Raw genomic sequence first — 12,712 nt, forward strand, 5'->3', positions numbered from 1 at the left:
TTGATTATGTACTTATCTTTTAATCAAAAGATTTTAAAAAATAATGTTAATTCTGCACTTGAAAACTATTAATCAAGCATTTGGAAATGCTAAATTGTGTACAGAAAAAATGTTGACCTTGTGTTAAAAAAATATAAATCTTTTATTTGAAAATAATAAATTTCTGTTATACGAATATATTAGATATCTAATTTTTTTGGCTCCACTCCATAATTTGTCTTAAAGGATAATAGTGTTATGTTATGTAGAATCCTATGGAAATATAGGGCTATATATTTGGAAATAAGGGGTGTAAAACAAAAGGAATAGGGAAACACATAGGAATAGGATGGAGTGCAAAGCCAAAACCTATAGGCTTCCAAAAAGAGGGGAGAGGAACGGGAGAGTCTGAGTACCATGGCAACCAAACAACTTATTCCTTGATCTAAACAGGAAAAAGTTGTTTGGTTGCTCCACATGATAAACACAAAAACATTCTTAAAGGATTAATTAGGTGCAAGGCATATTTTTTGTCATGGAAATAAGGGGATTTCTTATTACGTTGGATCAATGGAAATTATCTTTCAACTCATAAAAAAGGAAATTATCTTTTGCAATCGTGTGAAGTAGACCATAGGAAATTTTTCTTTAGTTTCCATCTCTACAAGACAAACATGTTCTATAGGAGAAATTATGAAGGAATGTAATCCTCTAATTTTTGTATGAAATTAATTTTAACCAAAAATATCTAAATGCGAGTTAGAGGTCATTATTTAGTAATATTTTACATATTTTTCTCTTAACTTCACTACTAAATCCGTACGTGCAATGCACATTGATATCAGGTAGAGTATTAATTCAGACTTAAAAAACTAACATATTAGTTGTATGCTACTCCCTCAGTTCCCAAATATAAGTCTTTTTAGAGATTCCAACAAGTGACTACAAACTGAGCAAAATGAGTGAATCTACACTCTAAAATATATCTACATACATCCGTATGTTGTAGTCCATTTGAAATGTCTAAAAAGACTTATATTTAGGAACGGAGGAAGCTCGTGAAGCTCGTGAGCGCTTACGAGTGCTCGTTAACAGTTTTGATGTGGCTGGTCTACATGATGAGTGTGTAGATTGGTTTTTAAGAAGGAAGATGGTGATTACGAAAGAAAATGCACTAGTTTGTTGCCTCCTATGTAGATTACATTGAATAGATGGGCTGAGGTACTATGAAAATTTTATCACGTAAGATGAAAATATGTGTTGCGTTGTTCATAACGATCTTAACGAGCTACTTGTGAAACTCGTTAGCTTGTTAAGCTTAACGAGCTGAAATTGATGATTGACTTTGTTTATTAAGAAGCGAGCCATGAGCTTAATGAGCCGAACTATCGAGTGCTCATTAAGCTCCTGAGCGCTCGTTAACAGATTTGATGTGGTCGGTCTACATGATGAGTGTGTAGATGTGATTTTTAAGAAGGAAGATGGTGACTACAAAAGAAATGCACTAGTTTGTTGTCTTCTATGTAGATTAGATCGAATAGATGGGCTGAGGTATTACGAGAATTTTATCATGTAAGGTGAAAATATGTGTCGTGTTGTTAATAACAAGCTTAATGAGCTACTCGTGAAACTCGTTAGCTTGTTCGTTAAGCTCGATAAGCTTAACGAGCTGAAATTGATGATTGACTCTATTCATTAAGAAATGAGCCATGAGCTTAACGAGCTGAACTATCGAGCGCTCATTAAGCTCGTGAGCTACGAGCTTTTGGTCCAGACCTACGGACAGGGCGATCCGGAGCACAGGTTCTTAATGTTTTTTTTGAACCTGCTGATGAACAATAAACTTGAGATGTAGCAATATAATTTAGAACATAATCTTATTTTTTTTGGCATGCAAGATACTCAGGTGCCTAAGGTGCATGCAAAATTTCGTAGTGTTTGGACATGTGAGGAGCTCGTGGCAAAAAAAATTGGTTTCTCAAAGAAACTTTTAAAAAGTGCATTGTGTAAACCAGAATTTTTCCCCCATGAGCTCCGCAAATGTTCAAACACCATAAAATTTTGCACGCACACTGCTCACCCGAGCATCTTGCATGCCAAAACTTTACAATTCTTTTCTAGTTTATTTGCTATTTTGAACTTACTGTTCATCGTATGCAACCCGGATTTCCGCCATTTATACTGTCACTGGAAGGATCAGTCTTGAGCGAGACACAAGAAAAGCAGTGCCTGTGATTCTATTTTTACTGGTGGCATTCATCCGATCGATCCAAAGTAGTGGCGTTTGCACCGGCTGAATAAAGAAAGGCCCGCCTTATCGTTCCATTTGTTTTTCTAACAAAAGCAGGAGCACTCGGCCTCCGGATCAGCAAATCAGAGCAGTTGCCTAGCTACTGGTCTGCACACCAGAGGGGTGAGGTGAGGTGGCACGCGTACGTCCATGCACATCCTGCACGAGGACGAGTTCCCGGCCCGGTTCGTCTGCATGGACTCACCCAGAGCTTAGCTTGCCCCGACCGATCGGGTGTCAGTGCATCCCAACGCATGGATACGTTCATTCCCTTGCTGCTTTCCTCCCGCATTCTGGCTTGTGGCTTGCTAACCCTACTCACTCCCTCCATTACGCTTTGCAGCAAGACCCGCATATAATGCCTGTAGCCGTTTTGCTTTCGATGTTCCTTTTGTCCAGAAAACCGACAAGCTAGCTTATTGGATCCCTCCGAAAGATTGAGAAATGTTTTAAAATAGCTTATTGGATTCCTACTAGTTCCTCATTACGCTTTGGTGTACCAAAAATGGGATCCATTTGATAGCTACTCGTAGTACTATGCATGCTGTTTTCTTCTCCAACTAATCAAGATAACGTTGCTCTCATTGACCTCTGTTGGTGTAGTAAAAGTACTACATACAATACTAACATTTTCAGGCCACATGTCTAGAAGGGATTTTTTTTTTGAAAACGATCTAGAAAGGAAAATGGGCCATGATATTTGAGTTATTGAGCATCTACAAGAGCTAGTGCAATCACACGTAGCATGGCACAAAACTTTGGCGCCCCCAGAGAACTGCAAGCTAGGTAGCCCCAATAATTCGCCAACCAACGCAGACACACAAACCGTGAACTGACGGCAGTTCATTCGGAGCGATATCGCGGTCGATGGGTCGGTCTGGGCTTTAGCTAGTGACCAGTGAGGCAGCTGATCGACGGCGACGTACGTGCCGTTGCCACCCTAGCTTGCAGGCCTACGTCCGCAACGTGGACGGCTCTGACGGTTAGCCTACCAGGATGCAAACCTAGCCGACGGGTCTGCAACTCAATTGCTAAGTTCAGATAACAATTTTTTTGGTTGAAGTTCAGATAACATACAACTGTGAGAACCCTCTGCCGTCAGAGAACATGCAGTTTCAAAAACAAATACAGAACTCAGGTAGGATTGCATCGTGAGACAGCGCAGTAGCTAAGTAAACCAACCACCTGTCAAAACAAGATATATATAGAGAGAAAAAAGCTAGACCAGGTTCAGTCATGCTCGGTTCACCTGATGATTTAGGTGTACATGTGGCGACCCAAGTTGCCACTGAGCGTTTCATCACAACGATGGCCATTTTTTGGTGGGTTGAGAGAGGCTCGAACCCTCGACCTCAGGATCACTGGCTGTTAGCCAACTGCGCCACCACCCCCTTGTTGAATTACAGTTGGAGTACTTGTTTACTATAGGCCCATACAAATCATGGATGCATGCTTAATTCCCAGGAGTACATGGCAGCAAGACACGCACATATATTGTGGAACTGTACTTGTGAAAAGGATACCATTTGTGCTTTCAGTGTCCCTTTTGTCCAGAAACCGACAAGCTATATTGGATCCCTCCGAAAGATTGAGAAATGTTTATTAATAACTTATTGGGATCCTACTAGTTCCTCCATTACACTTTGGAGTAACAAAACTGAGATCCGTTTGATGGCTACCCCTGTCTAATTTGACCACCCATGCTACATTGGCGGTTCAGTTTTTCTGGAGTTTTATGAGATCACTAATATATTTTTTTGAATACTTTGATGTGTCTGGTATCATCAATACATCAGTTGTATATGAAACTACTGTCTTCTCCTTAATTAATAGATGAGGCAAAAAAATTGCCCGCGTTTCTAAAAAAAGGAAAAACCCTACTATCTCCAATATCGGTTTTTTACATCATTTGAATAAGAGGTCTTGACTCTTGACCTTCCTTTCCTAAACGAGAATTTTCTTTCTTCAAACATTGAAACATCTACTCCAGTTGAGAAAACTATATTTCGTTTTAAATTAGGAGGTTTACTAGTATCTGGAGTAGGTTTTAAATGCACAATACTATATGTAGGTTTTAAATTACTAGCTAGTATGTTTTTTAAGAAAACTATGATGCCAAACTAAGGAGCAAATGACAACTAATAGTATTTGTGCATTTTCGTTCTCCAACTAATTAAGATAACGTTGCTCTCACTGACCTCTGTTGGTGCAGTACTAGTACCATATATACAAGAGTAACATTTTTAGGCCACATGGCTAGAAAGGAAAATGGGTAATGCATGTTTGAGTTATTGAGCATCCACAAGAGCTAGTGCCATCACACGTAGCATGGCACGAAGTTTTGGCGCCAACCGAAAACTGCAAGCCAGCGAGCCACAATAATTCGCCAACCAACGCAGACATGCACAAACCGGTTCATTCGGAGCAATATCGCGGTCGACGGATCGGTCTGGGCTTTTAGCAAGTGACCAGTGAGGCAGCTGATCGACGGCGACGTCGACGGCTCTGCGTACGGTGCCTACCAGGATGAAGCCTAGCTGAGGCCTACAGTACGCCTTATGGCACCAGCTAACTGTACGTAGGTCTGAAACTCAATTGATAAGTTCAGATAACCGTTTTTTGGTTGAAGTTCAAATAAGTAACCACATATACGAGTGTGAGAATCCTCTATCGTCAGAGAACATGCAGTTAAAAAAAATTAACGTACAATTTGGAGTATATATTCCTCTTGTCCAAACAACTCCCAAGGTAGGATTGCATAGTGAGACAGTGCAGTAGCTCAGTACCTGTGAAAACAAGATATAGAGAGGGAAAAAAAAGTAGTAGACCAGGTTCAGACATGCTCGATTCACCTGATGGTTCAAGAGTATATATTCCTCTTGTCCAAACAACTCCCAAGGTAGGATTGCATAGTGAGACAGTGCAGTAGCTCAGTACCTGTGAAAACAAGATATAGAGAGGGAAAAAAATGTAGTAGACCAGGTTCAGACATGCTCGATTCACCTGATGGTTCAAGTGCATATATGGCGACCCAAGTTGCCACTGAGCGTTTCATCACAACCGATGGTCATTTTCAGGTGGGGTGAGAGAGGCTCGAACTCTCGACCTCAGGATCACTCGCTGTTAGCTATGAGACCTACGCGCTAGCCAACTGCGCCACCACCCCTTTGTTGTCTTAGAAGCGAAACAATCCTACTTGTTGGCCACAGCCCATACAAATCCTGGATGCGTGCTTAATTCCCAGGTTCCGTCCTAAATGGAATCCGAGCTCTTTGTGTATACGTGTTCTCTTTCCTTTTTCTAAGGAAATTTTCGGCAGGTTCACTGAGGGCAAAATTCCTCAAGGAATGTGTCGCAAAATCACCTTTGGCGAGATTTTCTATGCCTTTCTTGGAAACGCCCTGGCTGGCAACTTCTCTACTAGCGCTTCCTCAGAAACGATTAACCATGGGAGGATGGACAGGAAATTAGACTAGAACACCAAACCTAATGTGACTTAAACTTTTTCATCTCCTTTATAAGCACATGCTTTACCCTTTACATCTTAACTGCTAAGACAAGCATAGTTAACTGCTAATCTCTTGGTTTAATAAGCACATGCTTTACATCTTAGGTGTTTTCTCATCTCATTTTTGCTCGGCCGGAGCTCATCTTTAAGCTTGCTTGACCTTCCTATGAGCATTAATTCTATCTGGTTTTGCTGCCATTCCATTAAATATATTTCTATTTAGAAAAGGAAGTATATATCTGGTTCTTAACTATTGGCAAAGGCTAAGTTTGGTCTCTTAATAACAACACTCAACATATTTGGTTGTCGCTTAAGTGACAAGACTGTCTAGAGTTGGCTCGTCCGTCCACTAAAATCCCTTTTATTGATGACATGGTAGCAATTTTGTACTCGTTCGGCAATCCAATCAATACAAAGAAAACCATGAGAAGGGAGGGAGATGGATGAAAGAATTAGAAAAAGGAAAAATTCAATATACGAAACATTACAAGAACTCTAAACATGCATAATAATAGGAAATACTCTAGAAACTATGGAATTCGGTAATTATGGAAAACCATGGAATTTAGTAAAAACAGTAAAATTCTGGATAACATGGAATTTTGTAAAATTACTTAAAAAATCATGTTTCAAATTGACAAATTCCAATACTTTGAAAAACTTTTCAGGAATATTTCGATTTTACGATATATATATATATATATATATATATATATATATATATATATATATATATATATATATATATATAGTGTTACTATTCATCATCCAGGGTGTAGAATAAATTATTCTTCACCCGAGGTAATCTTGCGATCGTTTCATAAAAAAATTACATATGGAATACAAATAGTTACATTCATGTCGATTCACTACGTAAAATTTGACATAAAAACAAAAATACAGATCATAAGACCAGAAAAATTGCATTTTATGTATATTTTACACTATTTTTATGTCTGTAATTTTACGTAACATAAAATATTTTTTACGGTGATTACATATTTTGTTACGCTCTCTTATTACGTATGAAATAAGACAAAAAATTACGAAACATAAAATTACAGTGCATTGCTGTTAAAATAGAGGGGGTGAAGAATAGCTATTCTTCACCCAGGGTGACCAATAGTCAATCCCATATATATATACTTATTGTCTTATTGATCGCTATGATGTTTCTTTCAAATCTTCATTTAACATGATTTTTAATTAAAATTGGGTTTCTAAAAGAACACACATATACTTTTCAAACATTCCAAGTGTTTTGATCTATACTCTGATTTGTCTTCAAATTAGTTGAGTTTTCAATAAAGGAAAAAAAAACTTCAATTTTGTGACTTTATTTATTATCTTAGAACTCTCTTCGATCCATATTAATTTTCGCAGCTCTACTACAACTTTAGTATAAAGTTGTACCAAAGGTGCGGCAATTAATATGCATCGGAGGGAGTAGTTCCTTTTTTGCTAGCTGGGTTGCCATGTGTAGGTCTCATGGCTGATGGCGGTGTACCTGTGCAGTTGGACCTAGATTAGATCCCGCAAGTGAGCTATTTATACCGATGAGAATCTTGGTGATGGCCCTTTGCTTATCAGTGGACAAGGTGGCAACAACCTCAAGAGCTGCAAACAACCTTCTCTAGATCATCCTGGCTTAGCTTGTAGCTCTAGTCCATGTCGTTTTTTGGTTTTGCTTTTGGGTGTCATTTTTCTCCCTTTTTCTAAGTGTTTTATTTCGTAAGCTGATATACCTAACATTGAGTTACTGGGTGTAAGTTGGTCTATGTGTCTTTATCATCATTATATCAAAGCCAGGTGATCGAAAGCCTTGGTTCCAAAAGAAAGAAAAAAGATTATTCACCAAATCAAAATACTTGAAGATACGACGCACTACCTTGCATCTGTGGCTAAAAAAAAAGCGATCGAGTCACAAGGGGTAACAATCTCCTATCTGATAAGATAACGACCTGGCATTTCGACGTCCTGTCATTAAAAGGACGGAGTATTTCTAGGCAATTTGCCAATTTCGCATGCATGATAGCTGTGTGCAACAACCCGGCGTGCGTCCGTGCGTGGGTGGGCGGGGACGCGAAACGTGATAGTGCTGTGGCACACTCAGTTGCGGCGAGTCCGTTAGAGCATCTCCAGCTGCGTCCCTGGCACGGCCTTCCGGAGCCTTTTTTTGGCACCGGTGTTAAAAAAGTGTTCCAGTCGCACCTTCATAGGCTCGTTTTACGTCGGATTTGACGAAAACTACGGCTGACGCACGCAAGGCAAACCCAGGGAATCGGGGGCAGCTGGGGGCCGGCATTATTTTTTGGCTGCAAAAGGCCCACTGCCAACCTCTAATCTCTCTCTCCTTTCTTTTTCTGACTACGCCCACCACGTGCAGTGCATGCCCGCTGCCCCGCGTACCGCGGCTCACCTCGCTGGCGGCCACATGTTCTCACCGCGCCCCGGACTCGAAGTAGCATCGCGCATGTCCGCCATGGCCGCCACCGGAGCAGCGCCGCGGCTTCGCCTCCTGTTCCTGTTCCGGATGCTGCGAGTCGGCGAGCTCATCACCCTCGCGGCGCTCCTCTCCTGGTCCTCCTCCCGTGCGCCGTCCGTGGCCGCCGCCGCTCCGCGTGTCGCGGGCTCGCTCCTCTTCAGCCCCCGCTCTGCGCGGCCGCGACCAGCGCGTGGAGCCGTCCCCGGCTTCCTCCGCCACGGCCTCCTCTGCTGGCGTCGATGTGGAGCAGAGCCAGACCTCGGCCGCCAGCTTCGCTTCGTTCACCGTCCCGATGACGCCGACGCCGACGCCGACGCAGGCAAGCGAAGCGCCTGTGGCCGTGCTGCCGGCTATGGCGATGTCGATGGCGACGGTGCCGGAGGAGGAGGTGAAGCCGGTAGTGTCGGTGACGACGCGCGCCGCGGGCGCCGTGAGCAAGGCTCGCGCGCCAAGGCGGACCCGGTCGGAGAAGATGGGCCGGCGCGGCGAGCTCTCGAGGCGGTCGGCATCGCCGGAGCCGCTGCTGCTGATGCGGAGCTCCTGGATCCCGCGGGAGCTCGCCCGCGTACCACGGCTCACCTCGCTGCTGCTCGACGGGGCCGGTGCCCGCGCTGCCACAGGCCATGCTCCGGACGCTCGACGTCTCCTGCAACTGGCCTCTGCCTCCTCACCGCCGCTGGTCGCGGCCGCCTCCTCGCCGCGCGCCGGCCTCTGCCTCCTCACCGCCGCCCTCTGCTCACAGCGTGCCGCGCGTAGCCGTCGCCGCCCTGCTCACAGCGTGCCGCCGTCGCCGCCCTGCTCGTCGCGCGCTGGCCCGGGCGTGCCGGAGCCGTCGCAGGGCGAGCTCGAGGAGCGGTGGCACCCGGCCGCTTCCTCGCTGCGCGCCACGCGTCCTCCTCATCGAGGTGCAGAGGTGCTTGGGGTGGACACGGCTGGAAATATTTGCCCCCAAGCCCAAAACTTGCACCGGCGCAGCCCCAACCGGATGAAAAAACGTCCCTGGGGAGGCACAAGGGCTGGAGGTGCTCTTACGCTGCTCTGCCGCTCGCCGGAGCCGTGTGCCCGGAAGCTAATCAAGCCTTGGTTCGTTACCACTAGCAGCCAGCGACACGGTGTGCAGCCGGCGCCCGCAACGCAACGGCTTGCACGTCAGGCCTTCTACAATTGAAGATGCTTAGGGAGGTGCTTAGAAAAATAAACCTGGTTTTTCTGAAGCACCAGTGCCTATTTCTATAGAAGAGACGCTTAGTTAAGCGTCTACCCTATACAAATAAGCACCGGTGTTAAAAAAATTCTGGTTTATTTCTCTAAGTACCTTTTCTAAACACCTCCCATTCTACAAGGCCTCAGGCACCCTACCGACGTCAAAGGATGTGTTTGGTATGTCGCATGCATGCAGCTCAGTCAGGCCCCTCTGGATGCAAATTTAGATGGGAGCAGCTACAGGTCAGTCACCCAAAATAGGTGTCAGTCGAATGGCATGCACGACTTTGTTCTGCACAAAAGTGGCAACTGCTCCACATACACTTCTACTTGCCTACCTCCGGTAAAAGCCTACCGCAAAATCACGCCCACAGATGCATGCTGCATGCAAGGATACCCACAATACAAATTGCAGAAGCACCCGAGGCAGCAGCAGCAACATGAAAAGCAAGCAATTCTCCGATAAAAACCACGTGATGGCAAAATTTGCACGCAATTTAAATAGAAATTGCGCTATGTTATAATATGCAAAAGTAAAGGTATTACCGTTAAAGAAAGAAAATGAAATAAAATAAAATAAAATGAAAACAAAATAATGAATTTTTCTAGGGAAGAATAAAACCCTTTAAGAAGAAAGATAATAAAAATCAAAAACAAAATCATGAAATTTTCTAGGGAAGATTGAAACCCTTTAAGAAGAAAGAAAGTAAAAAAAAAAACAAAAGCAAAAACAAAATAATGAAGTTTTCTAGAGGAGAATGAAACCCTTTAAGAAGAAAGAAAATAAAAAACTAAAACAAATACAAAATAATGAAGTTTTCTATGGAAGAATGAAACCCTTTAAGAAAACAAAACACAAAAACTAAAACTAAAACAAAATAATGAACTTTTCTATGTAAGAATAAAACCCTTTAAGAAGAAAGAAAATATAAAAACAAAAATCAAAACAAACTAATGAAGTTTTGGGAAAATGAAGCCCTTTAAGAAGAAATAAAATAAAAAAATAACTTGCACACAAGTATGCCCTGAAATTGCACTTTTCAAATATGCCAAAAATAAGCATATGCGGTGCAATTTTTGCTTATATTATAATTTACACACATGGTGTATCATACTTACGTGTATACTTACTTACAAACACAAAATTTAAAATATTTTTTCTACGAAGAAATGAAGTATAGTGGCATTGGTACCACCCTTTAAGAAGAAAGGAATTCAAAAAATAATAATGATACAATTTGCACACAATTTACATATAAATTGCACTTTTTTAGTTATGTAAGAATAAATATAATGTAGTGAATTTTACATAAAACAAAAAAAAATTAAACAAGGAATGAGTAAGTGGCATTGGTATCGTCCTTAAAACAGGAAATGAATTAAAAACTAAACATAATAAAACAAATAATTTTTGCTAAGAGAGAATAAATTAGCGACATTGGTATTACTCTTAAGAAGAAAGAAAATAAAGAAAAAATTGCATTTTTATAATATGCAGCGAATATACATATAATAATGCAACTTGAGCAGTCTAGTATAATTTACACACATATTATATTTTACTTTCATGCATATATACAAATAATAATAGAATGTATTAAATTAGCAAAACAATTAGCATTGGTATTACCCTTAAAGAATAAAAAAATAAAAAAATTCCACACAATTAGCATACAATATGCACTTTTTATAATATGTAGAATAAATATATAAGAGTGAGTTTTAGTACTCTGATGTAATTTGTAATTTGTACATGTAGTACTTGCATGTATACATTTTCACACACTCAACATCCGAAAATACACGTAAAGAGAAAAAAGTTCAACTCAAAAATAAAAAGTAAAAGCATACATGTGCAGAAAACAAAAGTAAACACATGAAAAAAGAGCATACACACACCAAAATCCAGCCCAAGAAGGAAATCGACTGACCCAAAGTAGGTGTCAATCGAATCCAAACAGACCAATTTCACCAGCAAAATGTGACGGAAAAAAAGCTACACAAATCTTAAAGCACAATCCAAAGGCCAGAAAATCGATTGACCACAAAACAAAAATTCAGCTGACTGAAATCTAGCTAAAATGAATTTAGATTGCTTGTTTGCCTCGGTTGCGTGAAAATTCTGAATTTAGATTGCTTGATTTTTTTCACGATGGACGAGACGAGGTGACAATTACTCTCAACTTCTCTCCGTTCATCGCCCAAACCCCTCGCTCACCTTTTCTTCGTTAGCACTGATGGTCGCCGACACACCACCACCCCGCTGCCCGGCTCATCGCCCAAACACTTAGAAATAAAACAGTGATGAATCTCTCTAAAAAAAGGGATGACTTGACCTTCATTAAACCCTTCCAAAATAATGAATAGGTAGGCTTAACGTCCACTTAAGATAACGTTTTGGAGTTTAGGTATTTTTATGCAGCAACTCTTGTCCAACAGCTTTCCCGGTAAATAGTTTGTACAACCATTTTTGGAACGAAGATGCTAAACGCGTCCGGCTTTAAATTAATAAAGTCACGAAGGCAGCAACACCGAGTTCCACGACGCAAACACACACCACATATCCGAAAGTCTCAACAGGCCACATTGGCCACGCATATTACAGACCAAAATCCAAAAGGTAGGCCCCTACCAACCATTTAGCCAACTCGCCAGTCATCCAAAAGTAAAGGCTGTCTCCCAATGAAGTTCAAGAAGATTGACGCAGTCTCGGGATGCTAGTGGCAATCTTCTCCATCGTGCTCCTCATAAGGTCAGCATCGCCTTGTTTCACCAGCGGAGTCCAGCTCTGTAGAAAAAGATGGCATTTGAAAATAACATCAGTCGGGTTAGCCGGGAACTTGTGCTCGATAGTCATTTTGTTTCTCACTGTCCATAAGGACCAAAGTAATGCTCCCACGCAACTCCACAAGACCCTGGCCTTGGCACCCCTCTGCGATTGTATTACCACCAACAACTCAGCCCCCGATCGCGGGTTCCAGTTTTGTTGGAACACCTCGCGCACCGCACTCCAAGCAAAACGTGCAAGTGCGCAATGAAAAAGTGCATGATTCGCATCCTCTAGCGATTCACACACCACACAGGACCCGTCCGAAGGACCGTTACGCTTGGCCACGTTATCCGCTGTCGGGAGTCTATTACGAAACATTTGCCAAAGAAATATTTTAATCTTTAACGGAATCCTAGCCTTCCATAGCCCCCTAGCTATATCTAAGGCGTTAACCTCAGTCAACTTGCTGTATAAGGA

General features: G+C 42.0%; 1 non-coding gene and 1 pseudogene across 1 annotated transcript; one reads left to right on the plus strand and one right to left on the minus strand.

Moving 5' to 3' along the window:
* Positions 1–5,347: 5,347 nt before the first annotated feature.
* Positions 5,348–5,435, minus strand: TRNAM-CAU (transfer RNA methionine (anticodon CAU)). Its single transcript is given in 2 exon segments — positions 5,348–5,383; positions 5,398–5,435. It is a non-coding gene; the product is annotated as a tRNA-Met (tRNA).
* A 1,800-nt stretch (positions 5,436–7,235) lies between these two features.
* On the plus strand, positions 7,236–10,124 carry LOC109739986 (uncharacterized; annotated as a pseudogene).
* The last annotated feature ends 2,588 nt before the right edge of the window (positions 10,125–12,712 follow it).

The sequence above is a fragment of the Aegilops tauschii genome, chromosome 5, assembly GCF_002575655.3.
Source record: "Aegilops tauschii subsp. strangulata cultivar AL8/78 chromosome 5, Aet v6.0, whole genome shotgun sequence".
Taxonomy (NCBI): domain Eukaryota; kingdom Viridiplantae; phylum Streptophyta; class Magnoliopsida; order Poales; family Poaceae; genus Aegilops; species Aegilops tauschii.